Source organism: Cebus imitator, unplaced genomic scaffold, assembly GCF_001604975.1.
Source record: "Cebus imitator isolate Cc_AM_T3 unplaced genomic scaffold, Cebus_imitator-1.0 Scaffold25, whole genome shotgun sequence".
Classification (NCBI taxonomy): Eukaryota; Metazoa; Chordata; class Mammalia; order Primates; family Cebidae; genus Cebus; species Cebus imitator.
The window spans coordinates 6,817,930-6,830,944 of NW_016107340.1; the positions used below are offsets into that span (position 1 = coordinate 6,817,930).

Consider the following 13,015-nt stretch of genomic DNA (forward strand, 5'->3'; position numbering starts at 1 on the left):
GAGAACTGTTTAAAATATGGGATTTATTTAATTTTTTTTTGAGATGGAGTCTCACCCTGTCACCCAGGCTGGAGTGCAGTGGATCACTGCAACCTCTGCCTTCGGGATCAAGCAATTCTGCCTCAGGCTCCTGAGCAGCTGAGATTACAGATGCCTGCCACCACACCCAGCTAATTTTTGTATTTTTAATAGAGATGGGTATGGCCAGGCTGGTCTCCAACTCTTGATCTCAAGTGATCGGCCCCCCTCAGTCTCCGAAAGTGCTAGGATTACAGGCGTGAGCCACTGCACCCTGCTGTTTATATTTTTGAGATGGAGTCTCGCTCTGTTGCCCAGGCTGGAGTGCAGTGGTGCAATATTGGCTCACTGCAACCTCTGCCTGCTGGGTTCAAGTAATTCCCCTGCCTCAGCCTCCTGAGTAGCTGGGACTACAGGCATGAGCCACCACGCCTGGCCAGGAAGTGCCCTTCTTTCCCTCATCTGCTAAGAGCACTGTCTAAAAGATGGACTTTACGTAGCCTTTTCTGCCATCTCTTTCTACTACATTCTGGTTCTTTTTCAGTATGTAATTTTCAGTAATTAGTAAATTAGTTAATTGGCTAAATTAATTACTGAACTACAAATTTAGTGATTAGTAATTTTAATAATTTCTGGTTCCCTTCTGAAATCTATAATCTCTGTCTAATAAGCCTACTATCTGAGTCCTGTAGGTCTGTGTCTATTATTGTCTGTCTGTGCTAGTTTTTACATTTAGAATTTTACCTCCCTAAGAGTGGTTTTTATAACTACGGTGTTCATAATCATATCATCATGCCCAGCACAGAGGTGCTCAATAAATATACATTTCCAATGTCTAAAATTTTCAATGTGGTAAAACACAAAAAATTTACCAGAACCATTTTAAAGTACATATTTCATTGCAAGTACATTCATATTTTTGTGTAGCCAAACTCTGGAACTCACTAAATCCTGCCAAACTGAAACTCTGTCCCCATCGAATAAGCCATTATTGCTCTCTCCCAGCTCCTGGCCGCCACGACTCTTTCTGTCTCTGTGAATCTGATTACTTTAGGTCCTTCATATAAGTGGAATCATACAGTATTTCTCTTTTTGTGACTGGCTTATTTTACTTTGCATAACATCCTCAAGGTTCATCCATGTGCTAGCGTGTGTCAGAATTTCCTTCCTTTTTAAGGCTGAATAATGTTTGACTGTATGGAGAGACCACATTTATCTTTCGGTAGACACTCGGGTTGCTGCTATCTTTTGGCTGCTGTGAATAACGCTGTGCCAAGACCTGCTCAGCCACGGAGCAACCCAGGTGGCATTGAAGGAATTAAGAAACAGACACACAGGCCAGGCACAGTGGCTTACACCAGTAATCCAGCACTTTGGGAGGCCGAGGAGGGAGGATCATGAAGTCAGGAGATCAAGACCATCCTGGCCAACATAGTGAAACCCCATCTCTTCTAAAAGTATAAAAATTAGCTGGGCTTGGTGGTGCATGCCTGTAATCCCAGCTACTTGGGAGGCTAAGGCAGGAGAATCGCTTGAACCAGGGAGTCGGAGGTTGCAATGAGCTGAGATTGCACCACTGCACTCCAGCCTGACAACAGACCAAGACTCTCTAAAAAAAAGAAACAGACACAGAAATAGATGGCAAAAGGTGGGTTCAGAGTGGAGCACCAGGGGTCCCATAGCATTTCCAGATGGGAGTCCAGAGCAGACTGACCTATGTATTTATTTTTGACTTTCCAGTGACAAGTTTTACAAGTGGATGCCGTGTTCTTTCACTGGTTAAAGGTAAACTAACCAGGCAGCTAGTGTATGTTTACTATAGGTTAAAGGCAAACTAGAAAGCACTCATTATGAGGGAACAAAGGAAAGGGTCACATATCCTGTGTTCAAAGAACTAATTCATCTGGTGTGAGACATATTTATATTGGTTACTGTTTTATAGTGCTTTGAGCAGTTTTCTGCTGTAGGGGGCTGACTAGGTTTTCCTTGCTGCTGCTCTCAGTAGGATTTCTCAGCAAACAATATGATTTCTCACACATGTCAGAGTTTGCTCTCAACAATGCTGCTATGAACATCAGTGTATAAATATGTGAGGCCCTTTCAATTTTAGGGGGTACATACCCAGAAGTGGAAATGCTGGATTATATGATAATTCTTTGTTTTGAGACAGAGTCTTGCTCTGTCACCCAGGCTGGAGTGCAGTGGTTCAATCTTGGCTCACTGCAACCTCTGCCTCCTGGGTTCAAGTGATTCTTATCCCTGAGCCTCCTGAGTAGCTGGGATTACAGGCCTGCACCACCACACCCAGCTAATTTTTATATTTTTAGTAGAGATGTGTCACCATGTTGGCGAGGCTGGTCTTGAACTCCTGACCTCAAGTGATCCGCCCACCTCTGCCTTACAGAGTGCTGGGATTACAGGCATGAGCCACCATGCCCAGCCTCTCCACATGGTTTTGGTTTGAGTTTCCCTAATAATTAGTGGTGGTGAGCATCTTTTTATGTGCTTATTGGCCATTTGTAGCTCTTATTTGGAGGACTGTCTATTCAAGTCCTGTGCACATTTTTGAACTGTGTTAGTTGGGTTTTTGTTGTTGCACTGTGAGAGTGCTTTACATATTCTAGATGGGAACTCTTTAACATAGAATTTGCACATCTGTACTGTCATTCTGTTGGTTGCCTTTTCACTCTGTTAATAGTGTCCTATGCAATCCAATTTGTCTACTTTTCCTTTTGTTGTTTGTGCCTTTGGCATCATATCCAAGAAATCATTGCCAAAGGAAGCTCTCCTATGTTTTAAGAGTTGTTGGCTGGGCATGGTGGCTCACGCCTGTAATCCCAACACTTTGGGAGGCTGAAGCAGGTGAATCACGAGGTCAGGAGTTCAAGACCAGCCTGACCAAGATGGTAAAATCCCATCTCTATGTAAAATACAAAAATTAGCTGGGTGTGGTGGTGGGTGCCTGTATTCCCAGCTACTTGGCAGGCTGAGGCAGAGAATTGCTTGAACCTGGGAGCTGGAGGTTGCAGTGAGCCAAGATCATGTCACTGCACTCCAGCCTGGGTGACAGAGCAAGACTTCATCTCAAAAAAACAAGAGTTGTATAGTTTTAGATCTTGCACTTAGGTCTTTGATTCATTACTGAGGTTTTCTTTTTTAAATATGGTATAAGGTAAGGGTTTAACTTCATTCTTTTGCCTGTGGATAGCTAGTTTTCCCACACCATTTGTTGAAAGACTGTCCCTTCTCTGATTGAATAGTCTTGGCATCCTTATTGAACTTATTTGACCGTATGTGTAAGGGTTTCCTTCTGCACTCTGTATTCCATTCCACTGGTCTCTGTAGGTCTTTACTGCCATACCACACTTTTGACCACTGTAGCATTTAATAATACATTTTGAAATTGGGAAGTAAAAGACTTCCTACTTTGTTATTCCTTTTCAAGATTGCTTTGGCCATTTGGGATCTTGAGATTGCATATAAACTTTACACAATTTATAAGGATGGATTTTTTCTATAATTGAAGAAAAAATGTCACTGAGATTTTGAGATTAATTACACTAAACCTGTAGATCAATAAATATGAGATGTCTTTACATTTGTTACACAACTGGTCTCTGCAACTCTAAATCCTGCCAAAGTCTTTGCCTCCTGGTTGAGTTTATTCCTATTTTATTCTTTTTGATGCTATTGTAAACCGACTTTTTTCTTTTTTTTTCCAAGATGGTGTCTCACTATGTTGCCCAGGCTGGAGTACAGTGGCTATTCACAGGCATAATCATTATAAAAATGGACAGCTTTAACCTCCCAGGCTCAAGCTATCCTCCTGCCTCAGCTTCCCAAGTAGCTAGGACTATAGGCTTCCACAACCAAGCCCAGCAGGAACTGTTTTCTTAATTTCCTTCTTGGATTGTTGACTGTTAGTGTGTAGAAATGCAACTGACTTTTGTATGTTGATTTCACAATCCTGAAACTTGGACAAATTATTAATTCTAGCAGTTTTTTTCATGCTGTCTTCAGGATTTTCTACAAAGATGATCATGTCATTTGTTAACAGAGAAAATTTTACTTCTTCCCTTCCAATTTGGATGCCTCTTCTTTTTCCTTTCTTCCTTAATAGCTCTGGCTAGGATTTGCAGAATTATGAAAGCAGGTATCACTGTTTTATTCCTCATCTTGGAAAATTTTGTCTTTCATCATTGAGAATGATGTTAGCTGGGGGTTGTTCATATGACCTTTATTACATTGAGATTGTTTCTATTTTCAGTGAGTACGTTTTTAATCATGAAAGGATATTAAACTTTGTTAAATGCTTTTTTGTACTAATTGAAACAAATAGTCATGCGTGTTTTTTCTTTCATTCTGTTAATGTGATATCTTACATTGATGTTTATACGGTAACCACCTTTGGATTCCAGGAATAAATCTCACTTGATCATGTTGTATAATCCTTCTATGATGCTGTTGAATTCTCCTTATTAGTATTTTCTTGAGAACTTTTGCATGTGTATCGGTCAGGGATAGTGGTCCGTTCTTCTGCTGCGTTGTCCGCCTTTGGTATCAGTAATGCTGGCCTCACAGAATGAGTTTGGAGGTATTCTTACCTCAGTATTTTGGAAGAAGGTGAGTAGGATTGGTATTGATTCTTTAAATGTTTGGTACAAGTCACCCACGAAGCCATGTGTTCTTGTACTTTTCTTTCTTGTCAAGCTTTTGGTCACTGATTCAATCTCCTTCGTAGTTACAGGTCTGCTTTTCAATCTTCTATTTCATTTATTTCTGTTCTAACCTTCATTATTTCCTTCCTTCTCCTAGCTTTGGGTTTAGGCTGTTCTTTTTCTAATAATTTAAGGTACAAAGTTAGGATTTTGGTTTGAGAGCTTTTCCTTTTTCTTTTGACAGAGGGTCTTGCCACATTGCTTTAGCTAGTCTCAAACTCCTGGGCTCAAGCAATCTCCTGGCCTCAGCCTTCCAAGCAGCTGGGATTATAGAACAGTGTCACTAGGCCTGGCTGCTGCTTTTATTTATTTATTTTGTGGTGGCTGAGGGCAACGGAGTCTAGCTGTGCTGCCCAGGCTGGAGTGTATTGGTACAATCTTGGCCCACTGCAAACTCCTCCTCATGGGTTCAAGTGATTCTCCTGCCTTAGCCTCCCAAGTAGCTGCGATTATAGGCACTTGCCACCATGCCTGGCTAATTTGTATGTTTTTGGTAGACACAGGGTTTCACCATGTTAGCCAGGCTGGTCTTGAACTCCTGACATCAGGTTATCTGCCTGCCTTAGCCTCCCAAAGTGCTGGGATTACAGGTGTGAGCCACCGCCCCCGGCCAGCTTTCTTTAATGTAAGCATGCACAGCTATAAATTTCCCTTCTAGCACTGCTTTTGCTGTATCCCATAAGATTTGATAAGTTGTTTTGTCTCAAAATATTTCTAATTTTCCTTATTATTTTTCTTTGATCCATAAGTTTTGTAGTATGTTGTTTAGTTCCCATAGATTTGTGGATATTCTGGTTTTCCTTCTGTTATGATTTTAGTCATTTAAAATGTTTTAAATCTTGCTTTGAGGCCTAATATATGGTCTTTCCCAGAGAACATTCCACATGTACTTTGAAGAATGTGTATTCTGCTGTTGGGTGAAGTCATCTGTGTAGGTCTGGTAGATCCAATTCATCTATAATATTGTTCAAGCCCTGTTTCCTCCTTGATCTTCTGTCTGGGTGTTGTATCCATTATTGAAAGAGTTATTAGGCCAGGCACAGTGGCTCATGCCTGTAATCCCAGCACTTTGGGAGGCTGAGGGGGTTGATCACTTGAGGTCAGGAGTTTGATACCAGTCTGGCCAACATGGTGACCCCCTGTATCTACTAAAAATAGCTGGGGCTTGGTGGCATACACCTGTAATCCCAGCTACTCTGAGGCCAAGACATGGGAATCACTTGAATCCAGGAGGTTGCAGTGACCTGTATCATGCCACTGCACTCCAGCTTGGGCAACAGAGAGAGAAGTCTGTCTCAAAAACAAACAAACAAACAAAAAAAAACCAAAAAAACAAAGTGAGGTGTTGCAATCTCCTACAATTATCGTAGAACTGTCTGTTTCTCCTTTCATTCTGTTTGCTTCATATATTTAGGAGCTCTGAGGTGTGTTGCATGCACATTTATAACTGTTACATCTTTTTGGTGAATTGACTGTTATTATCTCTTATAAAAGCTTTTGACCTTCAGTCTATTTAGTCTGATATTAGTCTAGCTGCTCCTTTTTTTTTGGTTACCATTTGCATGGAGTATCTTTTTTCATCCCTTTACTTTCAACTTATGTGTAAGTCTCTTACAGTCTTTCGAATGTGGAATTCATTTGCATTTTTAAAGATTATCATCTGACCTAACTCACTAGCCTGGTGGGTGACTGTGCCATGAGGCCCACACCAAAGGGCTCAGTGAGCAGTTGCTCTGGGAGGACTCCAGCACGCCATTTTTGGGGCCTCCCGGTGCCACGCTGTGGATTGTTTCTGCATGGCTTATAGTTTGTTTTCTCTCTCATTTCCTTCCTTCTGCCTTCCTTTGTGTTTAATTGATTTTTTTGTGTGACACATTTAGAATCCCTTCTCATTTTCTTTTGTGAACATTCTATAGATATTTTCTTTGTAATTACAAATGAGGATTACACAAAATATCCTGAAGTTATAGCAATCGATTTTAAACTAAGTTCAATCACATACAAATACTCTACTCCTTGACAGCTCTGCCCCCTCCTATGTTGTTGATGTCACGAAGTATATTTTAGAGAGAGGGTCTCACTCTGTCACCCAGGCTGGAGTGCAGGACACTGTCATAGCTCATTGTAACCTCAAGCCCCTGGACTTAAGGGATCCTCCATAGCTGAGACTACAGGTACATACCACCATGCCTAATTTTTAAAAATAAGTTATATAGGGCCGGGCGCGGTGGCTCAAGCCTGTAATCCCAGCACTTTGGGAGGCCGAGGTGGGTGGATCACGAGGTCAAGAGATCGAGACCATCCTGGTCAACATGGTGAAACCCCGTCTCTACTAAAAATACAAAAAATTAGCTGGGCATGGTGGTGCGTGCCTGTAATCCCAGCTACTCAGGAGGCTGAGGCAGGAGAATTGCCTGAACCCAGGAGGCGGAGGTTGCGGTGAGCCGAGATCGCGCCATTGCACTCCAGCCTGGGTAACAAGAGCGAAACTCCATCTCAAAAAAAAAAAAAAAAAAATAAATAAATAAATTATATATTTCACATAGACTTATGGTTACTCATCTCTTTGAAATCCAATAAAATAATTAAAGTCAGAGACATGAATCAAAATTACAATAATAAAGGTCTTTATATGTGGCTTCAAATTTCTACATAGCATCCTTTTGTTTTGACTTGAAGGACTCTCTTTAGCATTTCTTGCAGGGCAGGTCCAAATGTAATGAACTCTCTCAGCTTTTGTTTATCTGAGAATTTCTCTGGTCAGGTGCGAGGTGGGAGGATCACATGAGGTCAGGAATTTCAGATCAGCCTGGCCAACATGGTGAAACCCCATCTCTTCTAAAAATACAAAAACATGGTGGCAGATGCCTCTAATCCCAGCTACTTGGAAGGCTGCTCCACTGTACTCCAGCCTGGAGGACAGAGCAAGACCCTATCTCAAAAAAATAGTAAAAAGTGTGTTAATTTCTTCCTCTTTTTCTTATGAGAGTTCATAAAATACCTTCATTTTGTGACTTATAACCTGTGGCTCACACATGTACTCCCAGCACTTTGGGAGGCCAAGGCAGGCAGATCACAAGGTCCAATGTTTGAGACCATCCTGGTCAACATGGTGAAACCCCGTCTCCACAAAAAACACAAAAAAATTAGCTGGGCATGGTGGCATGTGCCTGTAATCCCAGCTCCTCGGGAGGCTGAGGCAAGAGAATTGCTGGAACCTGGGAGGCGGAGGTTGCAGTGAGCTGAGATTGTGCCACTGCACCCCAACCTGAGCAACAGAGCAAGACTCTGTCTCAAAAAAATAAATAAACCCTAAGAGGAAGGGAGAGGACCTTAACTGCAGATAATAGTCCATTGTTACCCTGTGGCTATAAATCTTCTGAGTTGCTTATCCTCCCAGATGTTCTTATCTCCAGTTTTGTATTTACACGGTCAAAACAATGAATGCTTCTGCTTGATTCACAGATTCTCCAAGCTTCCTGTGGAGCCACACCACTTCCTATCTTGGCACTTCATGAGTCCAAGGCTGCTTCCTGAGAACATCTGGTTGGTAGACAGTGACATTAATTCCTGCCTCTAAGCCTAGCTTTGCCAGCACTTGCCCTCTATTCTCAGAAGCCACAACCTTTTTGGTACTAGAATGGTACTTTTTATAGTACACTCATAAGTGGATGCTGAAATCACAACCTGGCCATTTGGATGTTCAACTAATGCTTTATGCTGCAGGGTCCTTGGAACTCACCAACCCATGCCAGAAATCACTGGAGCTCAGGTGTGTAGCGCTACCTTGTTTCTCTATGGCTGGGATTGTAAACATTGTTCATGTGTTTATTTCTCAGTTTTTACTTTGGAGGTTTTATTTTGTGAGACAAGGTCTCACTCTGTCACACAGCCAGGAGTGTGACGATGGCTCACTGCAGCCTTGACCTCCTGGATTCAAGCCAGCTCACCTCAGCCTCCCGAAGTGCTAGGAGTACAAGTGTGAGCCACTGCACCTGGCCTCCCTCTGAGCTTTGAGTTCTTTATACATTCTAGAGATGAGTCTCTGTAGATGAGTCTTTGGTCTGATAGGTGGTTTGTAAACATTTTTCCCCAATCTGTAGCTTATCTTTCCATTTTCCTAATAGAGTCTTTCAGAGAGCAAAAATATGGTCCGTCTTGCAAATACTCTGCTGCTGTAGCAGGAAAGCAGACAGTTACTCAAGTGGATGTATCCCTTGAGTAAGTGTCCATTTGTGGTAAAGATATCTCTAGGCAGATCAGTGCTGAGAGGTTATTTCATTAAGTAATAGTTGAGCTGGGTATAAATTCTAACCTCATGCTTATTTTCTCTTATTCCACTGTCTTCTGTTGCTGCTGGTGGGACAGCAATTGTGAACATGTTCTTCCTTCTTTCTACCCTCCTCGGTTGCTTTTAGGACCTTTTCTTTGTCTTTTCTGCAATTTTGTTTTGCTGGGTCTAGGTATGGATGGATTTATTGTATTGGGGATTATGCATCCTGTGTCCTGTTTCTGTTTTCATTCTGGAATTTTTCTTGAGACAGACTCCCTGCCACCAGGCTGGAGTGCAGTGGCGAGATCTCAGCTCACTGCAACCTGAACCTCCTAGGTTCAAGCGTTTCTCCTGCCTCAGCCTCCTTAGTAGCTGGAATTACAGGCGTACATCACCATGCCTGGCTAATCTCTGTATTTTTAGTAGAGACAGAGTTTCACTATGTTGGCCAGGCTGGTCTCGAACTCCTGACCTTAGGTGATCTACTCATCTTGGCCTCCCAAAGTGCAGGGATTACAAGGATGAGCCACCACACCTGGCCTGGAATTTCTTGGAGACACGTTGGATCCTCTCATTTCATCCTCCATTTGTCATATTTTCCAATTGATTGTCTCTTCTGTTGAATTCATTAAATTTTAAATGTCTGTGAATGGCAGCCACTAATTCTGGCATCTGAAGCTCTTGGAAGACCACTCCTCTTATTGCCACTGACTTAAATGCCCTTTGAGTGGGGTTTTGGCTGTGGCAATCATATGCAGCACTGGCTGAAGAATCTCTCACCATGTGGGCTCTGATGTTATCTCAAGGTAGCTAGTGTTAGAACTGAAGTAGAGGGACACTCCGGTAGTGAGGACAAACCCTACACATTTGCTCACAGAAGTCATCTTCTGTGTTGATGATGGTTGTGGTATGAGAGCAGAAGGAAAACAGGGGCTGAGCATCTTCCCTAAACAGTGGTGTACATTCAAATCCCTAATGAGGCTGAGCACAGTGACTCATGCCTGTCATCCCAGCACATTGGAGGCCAAGGCAGGCAGATCACCCAAGGTCAGGAATTCATGACCAACATGGCCAAACCCCATCTCTACAAAAATAGATGCCTGTATTTTTGGGAGGCTGAGGCAGGAGTATTGCTGGAACCTGGGAGGGTGGAAATTGCAGTGAGGTGAGATTGCACCACTACACTCCAGCCTGGGCAGTTCATAAATAAGAGATATAATTGACTCAGTTCTATAGGCTGTATAAGCACAGCTCCAGCATCTGCTTGCCTTCTGGTGAGGCCTCAGGAAGCTTACAGTCATGGCAGAAACAAGAGTGGGTGCAAAGAGAGAGAGGAGGGGCCAGGTTCTTTATCAACAAACTGTTCTCATGTGAATATAGAGCAAGAACTCACACTTCACCAAATGGAGGGTGCTAAGCCATCCATGAGGGATGCACCCCCTCTAACAAACATGAGATTTGGAGGGGATACACATCCAAACTGTGTCAGGCCGTAAATGTTTTGTTTTGACTCTTAGCTCCTTGAATGACAATTAAGTATTTGTCCTCCCTGGCAAGAGAGAGAGACACAGGTTTTCCCTCCAGGCTAGAAGGCAGATGCCAGGCAGGGGTCAGAATGCCAGCTGGCTGGGGCAGCTTACCACACTGTGGAGGAGGGGTCAGGGGCACAAAGCTGTGGGGACATAGGTGGATGTAGGCAGCAGCCAGGGCACAGGCAGGTTGGAGTTCCTGGGTGCCACAGGGGTCCTGCACACACAGGCTAAGAAATGGTGCAGGGTTCACCTGAAATCAGGGCCACCCAGTCACTGTCCTTACCCTGGGGATTGGCATGGAGGAGGGGCCTAGGTAGATCAGGGAAAGGGCTCTCTGTGCCCTATGGGCCAGGCTCACTCTTACCACCCGGAAGCAAGCTGGAGCGCGGGTCCTGTAAGAAGGCCCGGCAGGTGGGGCTCTGTCCTGGGCAGGCCTGCTGCGTCTTCTCGGTGGCCCTGCAGTCACCATCCACCTGGTGAGATAGACACAAGACTCAGGCCTCCTGCTGGACCATGTGGCTCCCCCACATACATCAGCCTCAGCAGAAGACTCCCCCAAACCCTGGGCCTGAAAAGTCCTCTGCAGAGCCAGCAGGCTACCTGCCTCTCATGGGACTCTGCAGCAAGCAGCCCTGAAGAGCCTCAGCTGGAGGGTGGGCAGGTACACCTGCTCACCTGCCAGGCCAGGCTGAGCTCCTCCAGGCTGCGGGCCACAGCAATATCAGCTCATTGCCTGCTTCATTGTCGTTGGTGCCCAGAAGGCCAGCAGATATGCTTGTGGGGAGGAGAGAAGCTGAGGAGGTTCTGAGAGCCCGTGATCCTCCCCCAGGGGACCTGTGTGTGAGATGAGCCTGAGGCACACCGAGGAGTGGTAGAACCCTGCCACCTCCACCCCGGACTCCCAGAGCCCAGGGCCCTGGCTCCAAACCCTCATGAGAGGAGGGAGAGAAAGCACAGGGACAGAGGACAGCATGTGTCCCCCAGTTCCCTCCCCACATCCTCAGCTCGAGTGGTTGAAATCCAGGCCCTTCCTTTGTGTTCCTTGGCAGAGGGACCACAGAAGGCCCAACTCCACCCTGAAGCCGTGTATCCCAGGAATGGGGACAGAAAGCCCAACTCCACCCTGAAGCCGTGTATCCCAGGAATGGGGACAGAAAGCCCTGAGCCTCAGTGATCATCTGGACGCAAGGTCAGTAACATGCTGCAATGCTAAAGACAAGGCCAGCAGAGGCTCGGCTCTGCAGCCAGTCACCGCTCGCACTGGAAGCTGAGAATGGTGCATCCCGAACAGGCTCTTGGTGGTAGGGCCAACCCCACCGGGGCCCAGACTTACTATGGTGCCAGAGGTCCACAGTCAGGCTGCAGAGGCTGGTGGGCACATCACAGGAGATGGAGACCCCGTCCTCTCTGGCCAGCTCAATCCTGGGGACATCCTCTTTGTCATGGCAGGAGGCAGCTGGAGGTCTGGACAGCTCTCCCCCGGCAGGGAGGAGTTATACAGATTGTAGGCCTGTGGGCCAGAGGGGTGGGCAGGAGGGCTGACCCACAGCCAGGGGACAAGCTTGAAAGTGCCGTTCCCCCAGGTGACCTGCCACAGGCACAGGTCTCGGGGGAAGCTCGGGCCTCTCCTCCTCACCTGAAGGATGGGGTAGAAGATGAGGGTCATGCACTTCAGCTCCACGGTCAGGACCATGGGCTCTGAGTCTGTCCAACTCAGCATCAGGGAGAATGTGTTGTGAACAAAGTCTTGGGCCAGCAAGATGCTGCCACACTGGGTGCTGAGGTCCCACATCTGGCTGTCGAAGGTCATCGTATGCTGGGTCCTGGCCACCAGGGCATGGTCTGGGGAGAAGCAGCCCCAAAGGCAGGGTGAGTGGGGTCAGCTCCACCCACCACAGTGGGAGCCCAATGCCTGCTGGGCATCCGGATGCCTAGAGCCCCAGCTTAGCCTGCCCTGAGGCCAGGAGCCCCCCTCCCCTAGTGCAGCAGCCAGAGGCCCAGCGATCCCCCACCAGCTTCAGGATGACATGAGCTGAAGATCTACAGCCAATTCAGCCCTAACAAGGAATAGAGTCCTGAGACCCACTACAAGAATGCTGTGCTAAGTAACAAAGCCTGGCTCAGAGGCCACGTGTTCTATGCTTCCATTTACATCAAATGTCCAGAGCAGGACACAGCAGGCAGGCTGGCAGCTGCAGGGTTTCATTTGAGGATGATAAAAACATTTTAAAATCGATTGTGGTGAGACATGCACAACTCTGTGAATAAACTAGAAGCCAGTGAATCATGCACTTAAAATTCACAGATCAGCCAGGCACGGTGGCATTAAGCCATCACAGCGCTTTGTGGGGCTGAGAGGCAGGAGGGTCACTTGAACCCAGGAGGTCAATGTGGCAGTAAGCCGAGATCACACCACTGCACTCCAACCATGACAACAGAGTGAGACCTAGTCTAAAAAAAAAAAAAAAATCATA

The 13,015-nt window shown here is 45.5% G+C and overlaps 1 pseudogene; it reads right to left on the reverse strand.

The window, feature by feature from the left end:
- Positions 1–13,015, reverse strand: part of LOC108300236 — a 47,487-nt pseudogene that overhangs the window by 1,063 nt on the left and 33,409 nt on the right.